The 8145-nt window shown below is 38.7% G+C and overlaps 1 long non-coding RNA gene across 1 annotated transcript; it reads left to right on the forward strand.

Annotated features, from left to right (window-relative positions):
• Nucleotides 1-1718: 1718 nt before the first annotated feature.
• Nucleotides 1719-2377, forward strand: LOC130917602 (uncharacterized). Its single transcript, XR_009063496.1, has 2 exons — nt 1719-2005; nt 2128-2377. It is a non-coding gene; the product is annotated as an uncharacterized LOC130917602 (long non-coding RNA).
• The last annotated feature ends 5768 nt before the right edge of the window (nt 2378-8145 follow it).

The raw sequence follows: 8145 nt of genomic DNA on the forward strand, positions 1-8145 counted from the left end.
ATTTTAGGGCATTTTACAGGTTACTTCCTGTTGCATTGGAGTTGCTTCCTAACTGTTTGGGGACATTTTTGAGTGGTCAGTAAGCCTAAATCAACAGGAAGTGACCCGTTAAAAGGAAGTTATCGAAAATAAACTGGAAATGATGTGAAATGCCCCAAATCGAGCTCATTTAGAGCCATATACAGTGGGGAGAACAAGTATTTGATACACTGCAAATGGGTTTATCAAATAATTGTTCTCCCCACTGTACGTCCAATCCGCTTGAAGTGGAAAGTTGGCTGACAGCGAATAACTATCCACTGCCATCCCTCCCTCTTCGAACTAATTGGATCTCTAGTAGAGGTCCAATCAGTTTCTCTGTTTATTTAGTTTTTTGTTGAATATCCTAGAAGCATTTCCTGACCGATTTATCGATAATTGTTGTATTGTTTGTGAGATCATCTTTATCATAAGTCTTGTATCGCAAATCGTATCGTATCGTGAGGCACCCAGAGGTTCCCAACCCTAATATCGTGTGGCAATTATTACTAGATGATCACTTACTCGTGATGATTGTTGAATTGTCCTCGGCTGGCCTGATGTTGATGTGGTATCCTTCACTGGCGTGGACTGTAGTACAGCAGATCTTACCTATATTTCATTATCACAAAAGAAAGTATGAACAAATGCTTGGCTTAGTAAGGCCTATCATACAACAGAGAGAGCTGCTCGCTTTGTTTTTTTTTTTCATGTCATTTCAGGCATTTACATTAATATTTACAAATACAGTTCTGCTTTTACGCAAACGACAAAATTTAAAATAAATGCCTGAATGGGAATGGGACGAAGAAAACTACTTACTATAGGTAGGGTGACAATATTTAGATTTCCAAAAAAAGGGGAAACTCGACCCGGCCTCGAATAACTTAAATTATAATATTTATACACTAATTATACTATAATATAGGATGATTCAAAAAGAATGTGCCAAAATCCTCATGTGATAGAGCGCAAGTATATAGGTTACAGAAGTCTAGCTTGGACACATTTTCAATTCACCCAACAAATAAGCAACACTGGACTATAAGCAGCAGGATTTAAAATGAGGGAAAACATAGCGGATTATAGTCCGCAAATTACGCAACTTCAAGTTTTTAAATCAAGTGTTCAAAGGGGCCACTTGTAATTCAAGAAATAATACTTGAAGTTATGTTCAACACATTTGCGTATATCCGAGTTTTATAAAGAGAAAGTAGAACGCAGACAGAAAAAGCAGCAGCATCTACATGAATTTAGAAAACCTCTCGGGACGCGCGAGGACATGACAGAGGAAAAGATCACCCTACGAAGTTACGAACGGCACAACATAAACCAATTACGAACCATTTGTAAACCGAACCCAACCCAAATTGGAATAATTTACTGCATTTGGGATGGTTATATGAAAGTTGATCGTTGTTTCCTATTTAAAAACACGAACCATAAATATGCCCGATGTTTGTTACAAGTAGCTCGCTTTTGGCGTGCATGTACACCAACACCTAGTAGAAGTGTATATGGGATATATTTCCATACATGATTTTTTTTTTTTTACCTGTTTATCAGAAGATCTTGAAGCTGTTTGGGCAGTCGAAGGCACAGCATTTGATTTCAGGAGAGAATAGGGAATGGGACGTACTACGTCATTGTTTGGACCCGCCTCCATGCTGGCAATATAATTCACTTCCGGGCCGGCAGAGTCAATGCGGATTGTAACGTGTGATAGTGCTAAGCTAACTCTTTCGGTGTTTTAGAAAGAAAATATGGGTGCTTTATTGTTGCGTTATCGGGTGCAACAGCGTCTCCTACGACAAAAAAAGGGGTGAGGAAAAATGGACTCACTTTTCACCGTTTTCCTGCATGGAGGACCAAATATCAGATCACGAAGGTACGACGGATGGCTGGATTGCAGCGGTTCGTCGGAAAAGCATTTCTTATGATCATATTTCTGCTGGAATGAGAGTGTGTTCCTGTCATCTCTACTCTTGTAAGTTGAACGATTTATCCACTTTTGGTTTCAATACGTTTTTGTTTTTTTACACCGTTGTGTAAATCTGCCTCGGTAGCAATGCTCGCCTACTACGACTCCCCTACCTGTTGTGTTCCTAGGTAAACCTGCTGACAACACATCCCGATTGGTCACCATCTCTCTTCTTGGATCATTTGACAAAGAAAATTTGTTCAATGGAGTGGTTCCATTTGTCCTGTGTCGGACTCAAACAAGCCCCTGCAGCAGACGCCATCTGGGTCTGCCCTTCTCGTCGATGAACTGCGGGCTTTTAACTTGTGAAAATGCAAGAACTTTAATGCACATATTTATTCTGCCTGGCTATTTAACTATGGCCAGTGACGTTTTTTTTTTTTTTTTTTTAAACCACTTTGACAAAGACACCTTTCATTGTAATGTTGAATTTATATATTCTATTATTATTTTTAAATTATAATATTCTTATTTGCACTTATGTAGACTTCAGACTGTCAATTCAAATAGTGTTGGAAAAGTTGCAATACCTAAAATAGAAATGCAAGAACTGTAAAGTACATATTTATACACCTTTATTTACCTAAGGCCACTGGATGTTTTTTAACTGCTTTGAAAAATACATGTTTTGTTGTGATCTTGTATTTATATAGTATATAGCTTTTTATAATGTATTATGTATTATAATATTTGCTGCCCCCTGCCAGAGTGTGGGCCATTTTGTACTAAAATGATTTTAAACTGTCAGTTCAAATACTGTGTTGGAGACTAGTACTTGCAATACTTAAAATGGAAATGCAAGAACTTTAAAGCACATATTTATCCTGTCTGGCAATTTACCCAAGGCCAGTAAATAGTGTTTTAAACTGCTTTGACAAAGACACGTTTATTGTGATCTTGTATTTGTGTATTACTTATATAATATTTGCTGCCACCGTCAGAGGGTGGGCCTTGTTTGCACTAATTTAAAGATTTTAAACTGTCAATTCAAATATCGTATTGGAGAAATTGCATTACTTGAAATAAATCTATTGCAACTTATCAGTCCCAGTTCTTGTCTACAACACTGTCCAAAAATTGTCAATGCATATTCCAAATAGAATAACAAAATTAAGTCACCTGACTTTGTAATTATTACACCTGTTTATTATGAAGACCTGAAGTAAACAACAAGCAGTTACAGTTTGTCAAGAAGTTGTTCAAGTCATGTTTTGGTATTCATATTTTATTGACTTTTCATAACACTTGGGATCGTGTTTGTAAGAGCAGAGCAAACTGAAGTTTCAGCGTGCACTCTTCGCCTTTCCAACCTCTCAACGCTCCGATGTGGTGCGCTTGACCTCAGAATAACCCAAGAAGAGATATGGTGACCAATCGGGATGTGTTGTCAGCATTTCATATGCAGGTTTTCCTAGTAACACAACAGGTAGGTGATGAGGAGGAGTAGGTTAGCATTGCTACCGAGGCAGATTTACACAACAGTAAAGAAAAAAACAAAAAACGTATTGAAACCAAACGGATAAATCGTTCAACTTACAAGAGTAGAGATGAGGGGAATACACTCTCATTCCAGCAGAAATATGATCATAAGAAATGCTTTTCCGACGAACCGCTGCAATCCAGCCATCCGTCGTACCTTCGTGATCTGATATTTGGTCCTCCATGCAGGAAAACGGTGAAAAGTGAGTCCATTTTTCCTAACCCCTTTTTTTGTCGTAGGAGACGCTGTTGCACCCGGTAACGCAACAATAAGCACCCATATTTTCTTTCTAAAACACCGAAAGAGTTAGCTTAGCACTACCACACGTTACAATCCGCATTGACTCTGCCGGCCCGGAAGTGAATTATATTGCCAGCATGGAGGCGGGTCCAAACAATGACGTAGTACGTCCCATTCCCTATAGCCACAAAATGTTTTCCTGATGTCGGTTGTTGCGAAATGCTTGCTGCAAATTCGCCATTTTAGTCCTTTTTCCATCGGTGTGTGAATGTCATATCCAGCAGAGAGTAACCAAAGTTTATATAGTTCCTCGTTCTTCACAGGGAAGCGGTGGACACTTTCTTTTGTCCATTTCTTTTGTATGTTTCCACAAGTTCTAAAAAGCACATTTCACCATGCTGACGTCCTTTCGTGCACACTGACGTGAAGACAAGTGGCCGTAGCACTGCTCTCTAGTGGAGTGCCATTACGCATATGAAACAATAGTCCCGCAGAATTTAATAAATTACGGCAGTGTGGTGCGACATTTTTTTTGGCTGCAGGGGATTTTTGTACATTGAGCTGCGTTTTCAATTTATTTGACTGTGTTAGATCTGTGAATATCGCTTTTTATTAGCATGCTAGGTCCGTGTCTCTTTTGGTAATTGGACATTACGTAAATAGAAAAATCGAAAAACAGAAAAACGGCTGGTTATTTGGTTTTCGTTTTAAAACGGAAAAATCTAAATTGAAATACAGCTTGATTTTCTTGCTTCTTATCTAGAACGAGTAAGGAAAAGTCCCAAAACAGTGTGATTTTTAATTTTAAATTCTTTACCCAAAATAGAATTTAGCACGAGACAAAAATCGAAAAATGGTCCGTATATTTGTTTTTAGTTACCAGAAGTTCTCCTACTGACCGGGAGATGGCGACAGCTTGACGCCTACACATATGCCTGCCATCCGTCGGTCTTTGTCAGTCACGTGCACAAACTAGCGGACGCGCCCCCAGGCGCCATTTTGGGTGTACCGCGGATGTAAACAAACCAGTGCAGGAGTAGCCAGGGAAGCAGTGAGTTTTTAAACCGTTTTAAAACTTTTTGCTTAAAGCATGAGAGGATACCGTACAGGGACAAACTTATCAAGGAGGCCAGGGATCGGTATTTGGCTAAATTGTCGACTATCAATAATATAAATCCGTACGACCTCCCTACAAAAGAATGGAGCTCCGACGCCACATTACTGCCTCCAACTTCATCGCTGGATATAACAAACTACCTCGTTTACGGTATCATTGCTTACACATATGAACAGTTTAAACTATAAATCTCTCGAAGCTCACGGACATTTCTCGAATGGCTGGGTGCAGGATCTCTCAGCATTTCGACCGCAGGACTGCGACAACACAGAACGCTAAAGACTTATGGATCTGCTCTCGTTGCTCCTCCAAGAAACACATACAGCTCTCACTTGAACCATAGACCATGCTTGAACATTGTTGAACTTGAATTGTAAATGGTGTTATACTTATATAGCGCTTCCTTGAATATCATCTTAAACATCACATGACTAAAACAGGTGAAGGAACTGTCATAATGACATGCAAATTCATGTATAGTGCACAATATATTGTTTCAGTGTTGACATTGCCATGTAAAAATGTGCACTTCTCTCAACGCAGGACTTGTCGTGAAGTGGGACAAATTTACTTGAATACGTTATTCTACAACTAGTGTTATCTTACTTCGTATGCACACTTTATATTTCCTTGTATTGCTATTTTCTGTTTACCATTGTGTTGCTGTTTTGAGAATTTTAGTAAAAATTATACATCTAAAAAAAGTAAAACTGTAAAGCTTCTCGTTTTGTTAGCAAACATCGTATTTCCTATTCAGTGTTAATCTCCACAAAATTGAATGTAATTAGTAAAGAACTTTTCATTATCAAAACCAACACTGGTTCTTTATGTACTTGAGAGGCAGAGAGTCAAGAAGACATCAAAATTGTCATTGACATACTTTATTAAACAGGTTTAAGTCATCTAAAAACGTATAAAAACTTTGCTTGCACAAATACTACAAAAAGAAAACTAATTGTATTAAACTATTGTTGGGCAATGGTTTGTCAGTGCACAGCACACAGTGACAACCTTATCCAACATTCTGGCTTCTTCACCTTCACATGGAAAAATCATGTTTATAGGCATGGTTCCTGTTAAGACCGTATACTTCTGACAAACATTTCCGATGACCCTTTAAACATGAATTCTCAAATTTGATAAGAAACAAATTGCTCCTTTGAGTGTAATACCTATTAAGTGCTTCATAGTGTGGTGGTGCTTGTTGCTAGAAAACATTTGGGCACGTGTTTTCATATTTGATGGTTTCTCAGTGAAATTTTCAAAACAGTCAATAATCACTGCCATTCTGTTTCCAAAGGCCTCCACAAACTGGTGAGACGTAATTGTGTGCAGAGCGTCTCTACCTGGCCATACAATCGAACGCCTCAATTTTGCACACAATGTCACATCCTGACTGGTGTTGTGTGTCTCATCCTCTGTGATTAGCTGATCACCTTCTTCAGCTTCATGTGTCCCCTCTTCAGTCTGTAGCTGACCACTTTCTTCTCCAGCATCAGGTGTCCCCTCCTTATTCTGTTTGTGACTGTTTATTTCACCAGGCTCAGATGGTCTCTCCTTGGTCTGCAGCCCTTCAATGTTTGCATCCTGCTGGACCACCATTTCTGGTGCTTACAGTGTCTCTTTCCATAGCTGCTCACCCCTACTTGCAGAGCGTGCAGTGTATGTCGGTGTAACAGATGTGTGTCCCAGATGTAGGTGACCACTGACCAGTCTGGGTCAGTTTCCATCATTTCATAAGCTGGTTCACCTGAAATCACGTTAGGTTTTATTTAGAAAGCTAGGTAAGATTGGATGTTTCCATGGCATTTCACAATCGTAACCACTTAATTAGAAATGCTACCATCCTATCAGATCACAAAACTCATGCATTGATAAATATTTCTGTGCATTTTTGCTGTTTATCTTTATCTTTCAAATCATTCACTCTGTAATGTTTTTATAAACGATGACTAAATAAACACTGATTTATCATGAACAGTTTAACCCATTTCCACTGCCCCCCTCTTTGCCTGTAATTTACAACTGAAGCTAGCTAGCTAAGGTTAGCCAATGAGAAAATAGCGACTTTAGAAAGCAAAAAAAAAAAAAAAAGCATATTCAGTATCCATACTTAAACGAAAAAAAAAACTGACTTGCCTTTATGAAATTGCCGAGAGCAAACACGCATGAAGGGAGATATGGTGTTGAAAGTGATGCCCTTCCGTCTCACCGCTCTGACCCAGGCCATCCGACGCCGCTTCGTTGGTTCAACCTGCTGTCCATATCCTCTTTTCCAAGTGGGAAAACGAAAAAATCTTACGTCGTAGTGCCATTTTTGTCTTGTGATTTAGTATGGCAGCCTTTCACACAACACGAGTGTCCCATTTTATCAAAGACAATAATGAAAGCAGACGTTTATCGTTGTTCAGTTGTTTACATCCAAAATGGCGATTCGACCCACAATGCACTGCAGCTTTTGCAAGTGTTACGTCACCTGACAAAGACCGGATGGCAGACATATGTGTAGGCGTCAAGCTGTCGCCATCTCCCGGTCAGTAGGAGAACTTCCGGTAACTAAAAACAAATATACGGACCATTTTTCGATTTTTGTCTCGTGCTAAATTCTATTTTGGTTAAAGAATTTAAAATTAAACTGTTTTGGGACTTTTCCTTACTCGTTCCATATAAGAAACAAGAAAATCAAGCTGTATTTCAATTTTGATTTTTCCGTTTTAAAACGAAAACCAAATAACCAGCCGTTTTTCTGTTTTTCAAACTCGTTTCAAAACGTAATATCCAATTACCAAAAGAGACACGGACCAAAATACCCTGGAGAAAATTATCTGTCCTAGTATAGACATCAGGGCCAAGGGTTTTCCTGTTTACACCACATATACCTCCAACACACAAACAAAAACGCTTAGAAGAAACATGACAGAATGCACAATGTGATCGCATGAAAACTTCAAGTCAAAGTTATTTGTATTATAGCCATTACTTTTCACAATGTTGTACTTTTGAATTCTATATCTATGACAATCAGTATGTATATTTTTTAAGCAGTTGCATGGTCATGGTCTAACTTAACCAAAAGAGGGCGACATAACAAACTCAAAACTTTACTAGCGAAATATTTTTATGTTTGCATTCAGCCACCCCAACACACACATACACCTACGCACCCACTCTCTTACGATCACGGGGCTTTTCAAAGAAATGTCAAATCTCTCAATCTGACTCCAAATCAGGGGATTTTTTTCTTATTAAACAGCTTCAGAGACCTATACCCAAGAAGAAACTCATTCATCCGATGTTCAAAACAAGATT

Source organism: Corythoichthys intestinalis, chromosome 6 (genome assembly GCF_030265065.1).
Source record: "Corythoichthys intestinalis isolate RoL2023-P3 chromosome 6, ASM3026506v1, whole genome shotgun sequence".
Lineage (NCBI taxonomy): Eukaryota > Metazoa > Chordata > Actinopteri > Syngnathiformes > Syngnathidae > Corythoichthys > Corythoichthys intestinalis.